The following is a 15,880-nucleotide window of genomic DNA, read 5'->3' on the forward strand; positions in this document are numbered from 1 at the left end:
CCACAACCCGCCCTCTCGCCCGATGCCATTTCTAAGGCGAAAAATAAAAATGACAACAGCCTGAGAAAGAGAAGGGAAGGGCATGGATATCCACCAAGTAGAATACTAGGCTTGGACCAGAGGTGATTGGGTGTAGGGACAGGAGAGGAACCTCCAGGGCTCAGGAGATGTCTCCTTTCATCTTCATTAAAGCCCATTGACAATAAAAGTGGGAGATCCGGCATCAGAACTCAGGCGTACAAGCAACGCGATAAACATCTGTGAGGCACAGGCAAGTGGCCGGTCTTGACCGCTTGGGGCAGCTCTGGACTTGAGTGAGGAGCCAGAACGGTGGCAGGAGCCAGGAAGGAGCCCTGTGGCCGCGTTCTGGGGTCCTGTGTCTGCGGCCCGAAGTCAGCTGTTCAGCCACAGTGGCCGCGTCCAGTCCCAGCGCTGCCTGGGGGGCTGCGATGCCCCAATATCCCCAGCAGGGGGCGCAGTCATGGAAAGACTGGGGTTGGGAGTTGCTTTGCCTGTGGGCCTGTGACTGAACCCTCAGGCCTCTGTTTTTCCAAGCTCACTCTCCCACCTCCCTGTAACCCTGGACCATCCCGTCACCATTTAAGAGTCCTTTTCTGCCTTTTCTGCCATTTAAGAGTTGGCTTCCGTTGCTTACAGGTGAGAGTTCAAGCTGATTCCCCAGGTCTCTGATTCCAGAGACTTCCACCCTACTTCTTTCCAAATGTTCTCTGCTGCCAGAGGCCAGAGTAGACCCAACTCCACGGAGACAAACCCAGCACAGCACATGTCAAATAAAAAAGAGAAAGCCTCCAAATCTGGTACCAGCCCTGCAGTCCTACCCTAATAGCCGGGCTTCCCCCACCCAGTGGGCTCTTCCCATCAATCGCTGGGTGGGAAAAAGAGGAGTGACCCGTCCCATGGGCAGTGGAGAGCGCCTGAAACAACCAGACCACCAATCAGGGTAAAGCATGACCTCCAGAGAGGCTCTGTGTCAGCCTCCTGCCTGGCTGCTGGGCCAGTCGATTTGAGCCCAGCTGCTCTAGTCAGAAGCTTATTTCTAAATGGGAATTTGATTACTAGGAGCAAGGTGCCCGGAGTCTAGTGTGCCTCTTCCAGCTTATGATCCCGCATGGCAATGATTAACGATCACCAGAGTCCCGTCATAATAAGGATTCCAAAACTAGGCAAGTATTTCCTTTGGTCTTGCCATTTTGCATTAATATTTTTCTCTCTGCACATGCTTTTAGCACCTGCCTGCCAGCATTAGTTATTTATTTAAACTGAGATAGGGGTGGGCCAGAGCATCCTTCAACGCCTTGAAATTATGTATTTGTTTCGTCTCTCAGGAGTCAGAACGTACGATTCCTTAGTCCTTGGGAGGAGGGTCAGATCACAAGAAACAAAGGGTTTCTTAAATCCATCCAGATTTGTGGGGAGGGACTTGTGGAGAGGACTGAGGGGCTGTGCTTGAATTAAGACCTAGATGACTCCTTTTGAATATCTCTGGCCTCACAGTAAAACTGTGGTGCTCCCAGACCCAGACGCCTTGAGCAGACAGAAGCCGGTCTCTGACTGTTAATCCCTGAAGACCGTGTAATTCACCCAAAAGGGGGGGCTCTGCGAGAACCCAGCCCCCTGTGGTCCCCGGATCCCACCTTCCTGAGGACAGGGATATGCGCCACCATTCCACGGGTCTGATTAGCTGTAGAACGTGCGATTTCCATGTTCCCAGGAGTCATCGGAGTTCACTGCTGCTAATTGGGTTTGTATGTGGCAGTGGTGACACTGAGAAAAGGTTTTGTAGCCAATTATGTTCTCCTAGAACACACAGGAAGGGGTTGTCCTGTCAACGCCGAGGGGTCTCTACCTTAATAAGCTGCCCCAGACAAAGGCACAAAAGGATATTATCATCCCTGAGTATTCATCTTCAATGGCTTCTGTTGAACAAGAAGTGGCGCTCTATCTGGGCACCTTGCAAGCTGGCTTTATGGCATTTTCAAATCACCCGCTTCCCACGGAACACATCTCAATGTGATCAGGTGCATTACAGCCCCTTTCAAAAATCATCCCCGAGGAAATGAAGTGCACAAATGCTCTTTCTGTGGCCTGTTGACGAGGGCTTGGTGTAACTGCACCAAAGCCAGGAACTGTACACTTACAGTCCCCACCGTCCCCATAACCCAGGCACGTGGTACACACCTGGTGGAAGAGGAATGGAATTCTTCCTGTAAGGTTTTTTCTGGCCCAGAACAAATCATTTTTCAAATGTTTTAACATCCTGAGTGTGGGTGGAAGCGATGCTTACTTATGTCTCGTGGAAAAGATGACGTGTTTACAGAAGAATCTTCTAGCTGACTGGGTGGCTGCTGGAAAAGCCAGTAGTCACTCAGAGAAAACAACAAAGCCTTGGCTTTTTTTTTTTTTCTTTCCTTTGCTTGAGTCTTGGTGGGTCAACTTCTGCCACTTTTTTAGGATCCTGGGGGTTTGCAAACTTCTGCCCTGAAGATCTGGGGCACTTCCTGTTCGCAGGGAAAGCTCCACATTAATCGCTCAGAGACAGTCAGGCCACCCGGGCCTGGGAGTGGCTGGCAGGAAGTGGGCTGGCTCTGGGGCACGCCCCTCGGGGCAGTGGGGAGCCCCAGTGCGAGTGACCTTCCGAGAAGGTGGCTTCAGCCACAGGCAGTAGTGGGAGTGAGCAAGGCTGCCGGCAGTCCGTGGTGAGAAGGGGTTCCGTGCGGGGGGTTCGGCGCCCAGTGAGTGCAGTGCCTGAGGTCAACCCGCGCCGAGTTTGCCTCCAGGATCCCATGACCGGCCTGGAGATGTGATGCAATGTGGTCTGACCACTCCTGCTATGGGAACTGGAACTGCCCATTTCCTGCCTTTCATCTTGACATGTCGGGGATGAATACGTCAAAATAAGCAAACCACAGCACTGGCACTGGGGCAAGGGGCAAGGGGCAGGGCCATGGCTATGGGGTGCGGGAAAGACTCGGAAGGGACACCAGAGATGAGCCTGGGGGCATGCTGTTCCGGGCACCATCTGCCCCCACCTGACCGAGCCATCCTCCTGCTGGCCGGGGACAGGGATGCTGCTCAGACGAGATGCACAGCCTGTATAGGGACATAGGCTGCGGTTTGCAGAGCCAGATTGCTAGTTCCGGGTCCTTTCTGGGTAATGCTGGGAAAGCTTCACTGTGGAATTTTATCATTAGCTGAAGAACATCGGGCCCTACCCTTGATCTCCTGCCGGAGCGGATTTTTGGAGAAGAGCCTGGCTTTGAAAAGGCAAATTCAGAGACCATAAAGGCAGACCATGAATGCACCAAGCATAACTTTGGGGTGATGAAACTAATTTTTAAAAAATCAAACATATTAGAATTTATGTCCCCAAACAAGTGTCCTTATATCATCTTCTTGGGGGTGGCAGGGAGAGAGAAGGGGTATACATGCATCCCATTCTAATGCAGGTGGGAGAGTTACTTTATTGATGTGTGAGAAAGTTTAGGACCCAATAAACGCAGGCCAGTCACATGTTCCTGTACAGGTCAGCACTACCTGGCTTGTCTGAATTTCTCCCTTATTTCTTTCTCCATTTCCCCACAGCCCACACCTTCACCCTCTCCCTGCTCACAGCCAGCCAGGATTTTCTGCAGCCTCCCTTCCTTGAAGTCATGGGTCTTTCTACCCTGATACCAGGGCCCTTTTCCACATTCCTAGGCAGCTCCCTGGTGCATCTCCCTCAGTCTCTGACAGTAACCTCTCATTCCCCAAACCTGCTTCCCAGTTCTTCCCTAGAATTAAGCTGACCCAGTTCCGTGGTTCTCGCTTTCTTACCTTCGTTCCTCTGAATCTTTCTTTGCCCTTCCTAAGCCATCTGGGGGAAGGCAGATGCTCTGCCCCCGTCTCAGGGATGAATTTCCATCTGCAAAGTCTTCATGCTTATGGTACAAGAGAGAACTCTGGTTTAGGACAAAAAGGGATACACAAACCTTGTGCAGCTGGGAGGGTCGGGATGTTTGTCCCAGAGCCAGACCCTGGAGACACACTGCTAAGGTGACCATTCTAATAAATGCGCAAGATCCTTCTTAACCAATGTGCTAATTAGCCACCAGAGTAGAAATGAATACGGAAGTATAATTCTCCACATTTGCCAGTTATTCTCTAGGAAACACAAACCAAAGACCAGTCTCTGGGAAATTATGTTTTAAGAGGTTGTGAAGGAAGGGCTCTCTGAGAAGGGTCAGACCCTCAATCTTAACCCAGAATTAACTGAATTGGGCCTGGAACCAGCCTGGCTGGAACCAAAGACTCTCACAATCAGATCTCCAATGAGCGACCCCCATGGTACACTTCTTCCCACCCAAAATGCATCCTGAAAGCCCTCAGGGCAGGAGAAAGGAGGAAAGGCCAGGTAAGGGACAGCAGTCATGTGTCCAGGAAAAGGTCAGCCCAGGACCTCTCCATCCAGAGACAGTCACATGCTCAGAAAGGCTTCTCATTCCTGCCTAGGCTCCCCAAGCTTCTAAGGGGCAGGGAAGAGGATGGAGCCCAGGCCACGTGCTCTGGTGCAGAAATCATCACAAGGAAGCCACAACAGCCCCTGATCCTACCTGAGCTCTCTGAGCTCAGCTTCCCCAGCACCAGCCAAAGCTGCCTTTGTCTTTCTTGAAACGAAAAACAAGCAACGTAGAGCTGAATTTCACCAAAACAACTTCAAATACTTCTGAAAACAGATTTACAGAAAACGAGAGAAAAGGACCAGTCTGCACAAAATTGGCACAACTTGTGAGCCCACAAAGAAGGAAAACTGGTTTATTTCCCTGACATTTTGCACAGATTGGCAGGAGGGGACAAAGGCATTGCAGGTGTTCAGTTAGGAGGCCGGACATCTGGAACTGTATGGAATTTTCCCTGATTCCAGCAGCACACGTACCCTCTGGAGAGCACTGTCCCCAGTTTGGGGTGGGAGGGTAGGACATCACAGATGCATCCTTCACCTTGCTGTGATGTCCCCTGGAGTCGTGCCTCTCAAATGTGCACACTGGTGGCACTCTAACAGCAGAGGAGGATGAATGCACCCCCAGGGACCGCTCAAAGGGGCCACAAACAGCACCCATCTTCTTTGAGGTCTTCACGGTCATATGAATTTTGTGGTCATATTTATTTTCACAGAAAAATCAGGCTTTAAATGATTCAGTCCTTATTCCTGGGAATGGACCACACAAAGACAGGAACTCAAAGCCTGGACCAGGGACAAGGACTGGATGTGAGCGGGGCTGTGCTGCCCAGAGTGGGGTAGACAGGTGAGGGCAGGGGTACAATGAGGGTGTGCTATAGGGTGGTCCCCATTCAAGATGCCATCCATGGCACCTCAGGCACAGGAGCTGGGAGGTACCATAGCCAGTCTGGGAGAGTAATGGGGACAATTCTTGGAGGATGTCCTTGTGCCCAGTGCAGGCCAGGATGAGGTGGGAGGGAACTTCTCTAATGGCTCTGCCCACGCTTAGCTGGTCCAGGTTTTTCAGGACTTCACGTAACAGGACGGGTCCTGTTTCCTCGGGTTGGAAACAGTAGTCCTTAGAGTTCCTGTCCAGTGACAGAGGACTCTGATGGGAGATGAGAGCAGCAGGCTTTGGGCTGCCTCACCTTTGGGCCAGGTGGGACTATGGCCCGTCACTCTCCTAGGACAATTGTCATCATATTTTTTTTTTCTCCATGTCACCAGTTCTTTTCTGGCTGGAACTCCGCCAGCTAAACAGACACACTTCTTGGTTTACAAGTTGTTATTCTCTCATTGCAAGTATTAGCCAATATTTAGTTTTTAATCATAACATAGTTAATGCATAATTCTGCTTGCTTCACAGCAAATTAAATAAGGAATTGGCAGCACATTAAATAAATGGTTAAATTGATTACTTTTGTTTTCCACAAGGCTTCATGTAAAACTGAAGCTCCAGGCAGATACACCGTGTCTATCTAGGAGCTCCAGACACCCCAGGGACTGCCACTGTGCCCAGAGCTGTGACAAAGCCAAGCTAGTGCACTGATGCATTGTCAGGGCGCACAGAAGGGACGCACAGACGTCGGCAGTTTAAAGAGTACCAATCATGGCCATACAATAGGCTAAAATACTTAAAATTAGTGAAACTGAGTCTCCCTAAAACCAAGTTCCCCTGCTGAGTTTATGATTAACCTCTCTATCCAAAAATGTATTCCCTTTCTTGTGCCCTCTGACCTCAATCCTCTGCTAACTGCACACTAATCCACCAGAGTCAGAGGACTACAATTGCTGTTGTCAGTAACATCATTGACGTACACACTCAGGTTGTTTCTCCAGGGCAAGATGAGCTAACAGACACACCCCGTCCCCACCGCCCCCGTCACGGACCACCAGACCAGAGACATAAAACACAGGCATCCTGACTCCCGAAACTATGAATAAGAAATGTCACAAGACGATGATTAACCCCAGCTTCTTTGTTCTTCCCCTTTAAGAAAACCTCTAGCTTGAAGACCAAGTGGGAGTGGATCTGAGGCTTGTCACCCACTCCCTTGCTTGGAGCCCTGACGTAAACCCTTACTTTGCCACAAACACCCACTGTCAGAGTTTGGCTTTCTGCACTGTGGGCACACGAGCCCTTGCTCGGTTACATCAGTATGACAGATGAAATAGTGCTTGAATACAATTCAGTCTTGGCTAGCCAATCCTTCAAAGTCTATCTAGATCATCATGGCGCTGACACACGTTTTAATTTGTTGTCAGACCTCTATAACAAAAAGAGAAGGTAAAACGCCATAACTATTCGAGCACATCTATACTCTTTTCACTGAACTGCAGAATACTAAATAATTCTGTCAGTTGTTCAGTAACATTCAAGCTCCCTCCTTCTAATCTGTAATTAGCTAAGTGGTCCCAAGACCAAATTACATAGTACGTAAGAGCATGATGAAGATGAGATCGTAGACAGGATCACAGGTGATTGCTGCACTTGGCGAATTTACCCCGCAGGTCACAGCCTTTCACTAAAGAAACCCGCTCGTGCATTTATGACTTTATAGGTTTTTGGACTAGAGTATGCTTCGATTAGTCTCATGGGCGGAATCCTCATAGGATATTCCACTGAGGTATCAGAAACCTTTACTAAATTCTCTGTGATCTTTGCCAGATTTTTACCGAAAAGGATTCAGAAGGCCTTGCTCGTTTTGGAAAAAGGGCTGACCCCAAGATCAGTAGCTCTTTGATATTTGGCTACTTTTTAGCCAAAGGGGTGCGCAAGTCTTTGTTAGAATTATGCATTAGTGGTTAGGGGACCACTAACACCATTGTCCTAAAGGACAAGGGAGGGGAGAGGAGAGAGTTGATTAAAAAACCCCAACAACATTTTGAAATTTCTTGTATTGTCTGCTTTAGGATATTCTGAGAGCTCTGACAAGCTTTTCTCTTTGGCAGTTTTTTTTTTTTTTTTTTTTTTTTGCAGTACACGGGCCTCTCACTGTTGTGGCCTCTTCCGTTGCGGAGCACAGGCTCCAGACGCGCAGGCTCAGCGGCCATGGCTCACGGGCCCAGCTGCTCTGCAGCATGTGGGATCTTCCCGGACCGGGGCACGAACCCACGTCCCCTGCATTGGCAGGCGGACTCTCAACCACTGCACCACCAGGGAAGCCCTTTTGGCAGTTTTTTAGGTGAAAGTGTCATTGCTCATTGTTTTCCACTGTGTAATGAATGCAATAACTATCCAACTCCACATGACGTTTGAAAGGCTACATACAGTTGCTGATTTGACTGCATTTCTTGCACTAATGCAGTTAATTTCATTGAAAGACAACACAAAAATTCCATTGTGAAAGATGCTTGAGAAGTGAAAGATGCTTGAGAAGTGAAAAATAAGGTTTAAGTAACCTCTTTCCACTGCAATCATTACTTTGAAGAAAATCATTAAAAAACCAACATTAAAAAATTAAAATTATCTGTGTCTCTGCTGAGATAGATATGATAAAATACTATAATGTTAGTGCAAGTTTTTTTCTGGAGCTCCTTATTAATTTTACTTTTGATAATTCCTGTCACTATGTCAACAGTGGAACATTCCTGGTCCAAATTAAAACTAATTAAAAGTTATTTAGGGAACACAAGTGAACAACAATGTTTAACAGTTTGCACCTCTCAGAATAGAAACTCAGGCAGCTGACAAAAGGAAATTGAAAAATATGCATGGTTTTGACTCTTCCAGACGACAGCAAAGACTGAAGTTTGCTTATGTAACCGATACAAACCCAGAATCCTACACGGTCCAGTCTTGGACCCAGCCCTGCAGGAAAATATAATTAAAACAATTCAAATCTTTTCTGTCTCTTGAGAAAATGCCAAAGGTAGAAGTGTACTTTAAATCTCCAGCAAAGTTCCTTAACAATACCGTTTGGACTCCTCTCTGACTAGCACTCTCTCCTACTCTCTCTCCCTTCCCAGCTCCAGAGACCCCGCCAGAGGCTTTTCTCTCTCCACTCCCCTCTTTCTGTGCCCCAGTTTTTCACTTGTCATTCAACTTGGCCTCACAGGCTTCTTTAGTTTTCCTTCAGACTGCTATTACCCAGACTCTGGGTGACAAAGAAAAGTTCAAAACACACCCTTTGTTACAGGCAGAGAGTGGGAGCGGGACACATTTGATTTTGCATCAAGATTCATTTCCCTTCATTTGTGTTTGTCCCAGAGAATGTGAGAAGCCAGTTGCAGAAGGATTTTGTCATCAAAGCATTTCCTGAATTAATCAAGTGGTTAGACCCTGGCGCTGCAAGGGCCAAGGCCTTGCTGCAGTTCCTGTGAACTTTGCTTTGTCTTATAGCCACAGTGCACATTTCTGCCATGAGTCACGTGTCAGAATGCACGCTGGAATCAACATATCCTGTGAGGCTCAGAGCTTCTGCTTATATTTTATATAAGTACATAAAATATTATGTAAGCTTTCCTTTTAGAAGGAGAATATATACACACACACATGCACACCCATATGTATATAATTTTTTTCTTTTAAGTCCAAGTGCAGTTGCTCTAGATGAAGCAAAGGTGAGAGGCAAGAAGCTCCACCGCTAGGCCACGTCTCCCCTCTGAGGGGCCTCTGGGAGCACAGTTTGGACCATGACTGTAGTGGCCAGAGCACCATATATGGAATTAGAAATACCTCTGCTACTTAGACCTAAGTGGGCTTGGACACACTAACATACACCCACCCCTCTGGGTGGCTGTGAGAGTGAAATGGTAGACGGCTGGATCTCGGCAAATGGTGATTTCCTCCCTATCCTTAGTTTCAAGGGGACAAAGCAGAGAGAGTAAAGGTGGATGGGGGCAAATCCATCCCAGCCTCTGGAATAAAACAGCACCAAGATAGGGTGGACCCATGGCGAGCGGGCAGCAACCTGTTTTGTACGTCATAAGAAGCATTTCTGTAACCCAATGATTACAGATCCAGTAATTCCTACAAAACTGTCAGCCTGAACTGCCGGGCACTGAGCTTGGCCGACAAAAAACTGAATTAAAAGAAACTGACCATTTCAGGCAGACTGAGACAATGACAGAGGCGGGTCAGTCGGTGTGAACTGGATAAAATCTCAGAGCCAGAAGAAGTCCAGGTTTTCAAATGAGTTTCATTTAGCTCTTGAGCTGTCCAGTAAGGATTCCTGGGAACTGTGAACTATAGAATAGACTCTGTCGGGGGCGCTGAGAGCTGACCCCTCTTTCCCAACTCTCCCGAGGGGAGACCACCGCTCCGGGGTCCCCAGGAACACATCTGAGCCTCCTGCCTTCAGGTTTCCGGGTGGACGGCACCCCGACAGGCCCTGGGGACCGCGGGCGGTGCTCCAGGCAGGAGAGCCGCCCCACCGTCACTTCAATGACCCACTGTTGCCACCTGCTGGCCGCTGGAAGGAAGAGCTCAGCGCTGGGAACAGGAGGGTTCGGCTAAGGGGTAGCCAGGCTCCTGGGATAGGCACCAAATACAGACACAGATTGAAGGTTTTCTCCAAAGAAGTGACCTTGGGAGGATCCACAACTATTCCATTCACTAAGCCACACAAGAAGGTGGACTTTTGTAAAAGCAGTACCCTTCATTCGTGCATTATTTAATTAGTCAATTACAAACACTTTTGTAGCTATGTACCAGGTACCCTGAGAGGCGCTGGAGCAATTGATTGCCATCCCTCATTCTACCTCCAAATGACATGATCAGTGTGATCTTCTCCCCTATGCATTGAACTAAGCTTTACATTTATTCACTCCATCACCAATAATTATTAACCAAATGCCTACCATGGGACGGGCTCTGGGCCAAAAGCTGAGGATACAGCAGTGAGCAAAATCAGGCGCTGTCTCTGCACTCGCTGGTCAGCAGTCTAGTGGGAGAGACAGACATAAATCAGGTCATCACACAGATAAATGTAACAGTACACAACTGTGATAGGTATAACAGAAAAATATAATTGTGATAAGGGCAGAGCTGAATGGCTTTGATCAATTCTAAAACAGGGATTTGGGCTATTTGATATGCATTAAAATCATTTAAAATCTTTTCATTCTTTGACCCAGTACTTCCACTTGTAGGAGCTTATCCTAAGGCAACAATCAGAAAATTACCTGGTTTATAAGGATGTCCACTGCATGATTGCCTGTAACAGCAAAATAAATAAAGGAAATCATCCAAAAGTCCAGTGATAAGGGGTTGGTTAAACAAATTATCATACACTCAAAAACTAGAATATTCTACAGCCATTAAAAATGAAAAGTAGAGACATTATTTTACTGGGAGCCTATTATATACTCTGTAAGTTATGGAAAAGCATGTATAGTAAATCTCATTTTTGAAAACATTTATATGGGTGTTTTCTTCCAGCTCCCTACTACACAGTTTTTTTTTCTTGTTACTGTTGGGTCATCATGATCATCATGTAAATATGCTGTTATTTTTCCCTTCCCCAAAAAGGGCACAAAACAAAAAAACTTCTATTGATGACTTCTCTCAGCAGCTACAACCTCATTTCCTTGTTATGCTCTGCAGTAAAGCCCCTCTAATTCCTCCCCTCTTAAACCTACTCCAGTCAGGTTTTGTACATGTCAAGGTCACAGTGGCCGCCATGTTCCTAAGCCCTGTGGTCATTTCCGTCCTCGTCTCATGGGCTCCATCAGCAGCATTTAACACAGAGGGCCACACTTTCTTCCTTGCAGAGCCCTTCGCCTGGCTTTCAGAACCCCATCCTCTCTTGAATCTCCTCCTGCCTCAGTGTTTCCTCCTCCTCAGTTTTTGCTGCATCCTCCTCTTCTTCCCAACTTTTTTTTTTCAATTGAAGTATAGTTAATTTATAGCATTATGTAAGTTTCAAGTGTACAACATAGTGATTCACCATTTTGAAAAGTTATATGCCATTTATAGTTATTATAAAATACTGGCTATATTCCATTTGCTGTAGCTCATTTCCTTTACACACAGCAGTTTGCACCTCTCAATCCCCTACCCCTATCTTACCCTCTCCCTTCCCTCGCCCCACTGGTAACCACTAGTTTGTTCTCTGTATCTGCTTCTTTTTTGTCATATTCACTAGTTGGTTGTAATTTTTAGATTCCACCTATAAGTTATATCATACAGTATTTGTCTTTCTCTGTCTGACTTATTTCACTAAGCATAGTATCCTCCAAGTCCATCCATGCTGCTGCAAATAGCAAATTTCCTTCTTTTTTATGGCTGTGTAGTATTCCATTGTATATACATATACCACATCTTCTTTATCCGTTCATCTGTTGGTGGTCACTTATGTTGCTCCATATCTTGGCTGTTGTAAATAATGCTGCTGTGAACATTGGGGTGCCTGTATCTTTTCAAATTAGTGTTTTCATTCTCTTTGCATATGTACCCAGGAATGGAATCACTGAATCATATGGCAACTCTATTTTTAGTTTTTTGAGGAACCTCCGTACTGTTTTCCACAGTGGCTACACCAATTTACATTCCCCTCAACAGTGCACGAGGGTTCCCTTTTCTTCACAACCTTACCAACATTTGTTATTTGTGGTCTTTTTGATGATAGCCATTCTGACAGGTGTGAGGTGATAGCTCATCGTGGTTTTGATGTTAGTTCTCTTCTCTGTCTATACTCATTCCTTTGATCTTATCCAGTCGTGGTTTTAAGCACCATTTACCCTAGTCTAGACCTCTCCTCTAAACTCCTGACTCCTAAATCCAACTGTTGGCTCAGATTTCTAATAGACACCTCAAACTAACAGAACTCATGATTTTCATCCCTTTTAATCTGCTCCATCCACAGCCTTCCTTAATTCACTTATTGGCACATAAAACCTTCATAATGTTCAGGCCAAAACCCTGCAAATCATCTTTAATCATCATCCTCCCTTTTTTTTTTTTCTTTTTTTTTTTTGCATCCAGCTCCAATCCTTCAGGAAATCCCGTTAGCCCTAGTGTCAGAATATAGTTCCCAGATCCAACTACTTCTCAGGGCCCTCACTGCATCCACTCTGGTCCCATCCACCACCATCCACCTCCTGGATTACTATGTAGCTCCTAACTTGTCTCCCCTACAGCCTCTTGTCACCACAGGAGCCAGAGTTGCCCTTTTACAACATGTGTCAGATCATGTCACTCCCGCTCAAAACCATGCAGGGGCTCCGCATCTCACACAGAGTAAAAGTCTACAAGGTGTGCTGAGGCCCCTCCGCCCCCAGGCTACTCTCTGACTTCATCCTCTGGCTCACTCTGCTCCTGCCGGGCTGGCTCCTTTGCTCTGTCTTCAGCACACCAGGCCCATTCCCCCTGGGGACCTCTACTGGTGCTCACTCTGCCCAGAATGCTCATACCACAGATGTCTGCGCCTCCTTCAGGTTTTTGCTCAAATGCCTCATCCTCATTGAAGTGTACCCTCAACCTACCACGTTTACAATTGCGACCCCCTCTCCAGCTGTCCCGATCCCCCTTACCCTGCTCTTCCATAGCATTTTGACCTGTTAATATACTAAACAATTCACTTATTGTCTGTATATATATTTAGTTTTTTAATTGGAGTATAGTTCCATATATTTTTTTATTGATAATCTCCGCCAACTAGAATGCATTTTTCCTGAGGAACAGAAATCTTCATTTTATTTACTGATGTATTCCAAATGCCTAGAACTGTGCCTGGCACATAGCAATGCCCAATGACAAATTTTTTTTTGCGGTACATGGGCCTCTCACTGTTGTGGCCTCTCCCGTTGCGGAGCACAGCTCCAGACGTGCAGGCTCAGCGGCCATGGCTCACGGGCCCAGCCGCTCCGCGGCATGTGGGATCTTCCTGGACCGGGGCACGAAACCGTGTCCCCTGCATCGGCAGGCGGACTCTCAACCACTGCGCCACCAGGGAAGCCCCGACAAAATTTTTAATAAATGAAGGCATGGGCGGAATCCTTTCACAATGTATATGGATGTCAAATCATCACATTGTACACGTTAAATATCTTACAATTTTATTTGTCAATTATACCTCAATAAAACTGCAAAAAAATTAATCTTTTCCTGAAAATATCATTTCCCTAGCATAAAAACCTAAAAATTAAAGGAAATCTTTTGACTTCAAGTAACATAAAGTAGGGTTTGGGGTCAGTGAAAATAAATACACAAATACATAAAACATACATAAATGCATAGAAAGAGTCTGAATGTATATAAAATAACCCATTAACCATAGATATTTCTGGTAGAAGGATCATGGATAAAATTTTTTCTTTTTGTTCATCTGTTTTCCAATTTTTCTATAATAAAATTGAATTACTTTAATAATAAAGTTTCCAATGAAAAAATAGGTTTACTCCTGTGGATGATAGCAGTTTTAATATTTTTTTTTTAGTCTGCAGTTTGCCCACAGAAGAGAATAGGTAAGATGGTGGAGATGTGGGAAAGGCACCCACTCACGTCATCGTGAAGACCCCCTGCCCAGACAGTGCAAGAAATTCTGTCTCAATTTGCGTTTCCCCAGAAGCAGACCCAGCAAGGGGTTATCAGAGAGGTGGCAGGGTGGGGACACTGAGACAGACAAGAGACAGAAACGAATAAAGACAAGGCTGTCAGGCCACGTCCACTAGGGGCAACCAAGACTCCATCCCATGGACGAACCCAGTGCAGAGAGTGCCTCAGTTATCCCATCCTAGGCGGGAATTTATCCTCCGACAGTGGTTGAGGGCTGTTTTGCGGGGCATTAATTCCCTTGCACTTCTGTCGTGTCCCCTGTCCTACAGCCAGGAAAAAAAAAAAAAAAGTCTCAGGTAGAGGGTTGCAGGTGTGGGCAGTCAGTAGATTTCTCCAAGTCGAGGTGAAAGCCAAGGGAACGTGGCTGGGCGCTGAGAGGGTCTGCAACAATTCCTTGGTTAAGTCTCTGATTTTGCTCTCTGGGCAGAGTTCCCTTGTCCATTGCCCTCCGTGGCTCTTGGATGTGCCCTCTGCCGGGGTTCTTCCTGGTCCGTTATCTCCAAGGCCGCATGTGAGGTGAGCAGTATGGACAGTGCCCTCCTGCAGAGACTGTAGCTTGCTTCCCCCAGTGCGTCTTTGGGTACCCAAGGACTGATTCACGGCTTGGGCAACCAAAGTTTTTGTAGTCTGAGTTCAAGAACTCTTTGGCCCCCTCCCCGTGTCCTCAAGTCCATTCTCTACATCTGCATCTTTATTCCTGTCCTGCCCCTAGGTTCATCAGAACCTTTTTTTTTTTTCGATTCCATATATATGTGTTAGCATACGGTTTTTGTTTTTCTCTTTCTGACTTACTTCACTCTGTATGACAGACTCTAGACGAAGTGAGAGAGTGGCATGGACATATATACACTACCAAATGTAAAACAGATAGCTAGTGGGAAGCAGCTGCATAGCACAGGGAGATCAGCTCAGTGCTTTGTGACCACCTAGAGGGGTGGGATAGGGAGGGTGGGAGGGAGACGCAAGAAGGAGGGGATATGGGGATTATGTATACATATAGCTGATGCACTTTGTTATACAGCAGAAACTAACACAATATTGTAAAGCAATTATACTCCAATAAAGATGTTAAAAAAAAACTCTTAAAAAAAACCCAGAATTCTTTGGCCATACAATTCCCTCAAATATTTAGTAAGCTTCTGAAATCTTTCTTTGCAGTCATTTGCACGTGACAGTATGCACACCTAGGGTTCTTTACCAGACACAATTCTCAAGCCTGATTTACCTCTTTGCACCCTAACCCCTAGACTTCTCTCCTCCAACTTAATGGAAACCATCTTGAAGCCCGCTGGGAAAGAAATTGGCCTGAGCGTGAAGAGAGCAACCTTAAACGATTTTTGCTACAGTGGTGAGACCAGGTATTGAGAAGTCCTAACGGGCTTTTGCTGCTCAGAGCCTTTTTTTTTTTTCTCTATGTGATCACTTACTCTTAGGGCTCAAAGCGGAAGGCTCCAGATTTCTGGACTCATCCTATCCCTTTCATTTCTGTTCTTGAACCAGCCAATAGTTTCCTGAGCTTGACTCTTCCTTGTACAGACTCCCTAAGCAAAGCCAATAAGAACAGGGAATTCCCTGGAGGTCCAGTGGCTAGGACTCTACCGTTCCACTGCAGGGGCCATGGGTTCGATTCCTGGTCAGGGAACTAAGATCCTGCAAGCCACACCGTGTGGCCAAAAAACAAAACAAGCAAACAAACAAAAAAACCCAAAAAAAACCCCTAACACTGACTTTGTGTTTTCCAACCTCTTCTAGAGCCACTGGCTTGGTACATACTTTGCTCATGAAGAAATCTAGGACAACAGTTATTTTAAGTAATTTGCTATTATCTTCATCTTTTCTGCCTCCAGTACCAATTTTCTTACCTTCCCCACCGTGCTACATGT

The sequence above is a fragment of the Aethalodelphis obliquidens genome, unplaced genomic scaffold (assembly GCF_003676395.1).
Source record: "Aethalodelphis obliquidens isolate GAN/ISIS:26980383/991018 unplaced genomic scaffold, ASM367639v1 scaffold2, whole genome shotgun sequence".
Lineage (NCBI taxonomy): Eukaryota > Metazoa > Chordata > Mammalia > Artiodactyla > Delphinidae > Aethalodelphis > Aethalodelphis obliquidens.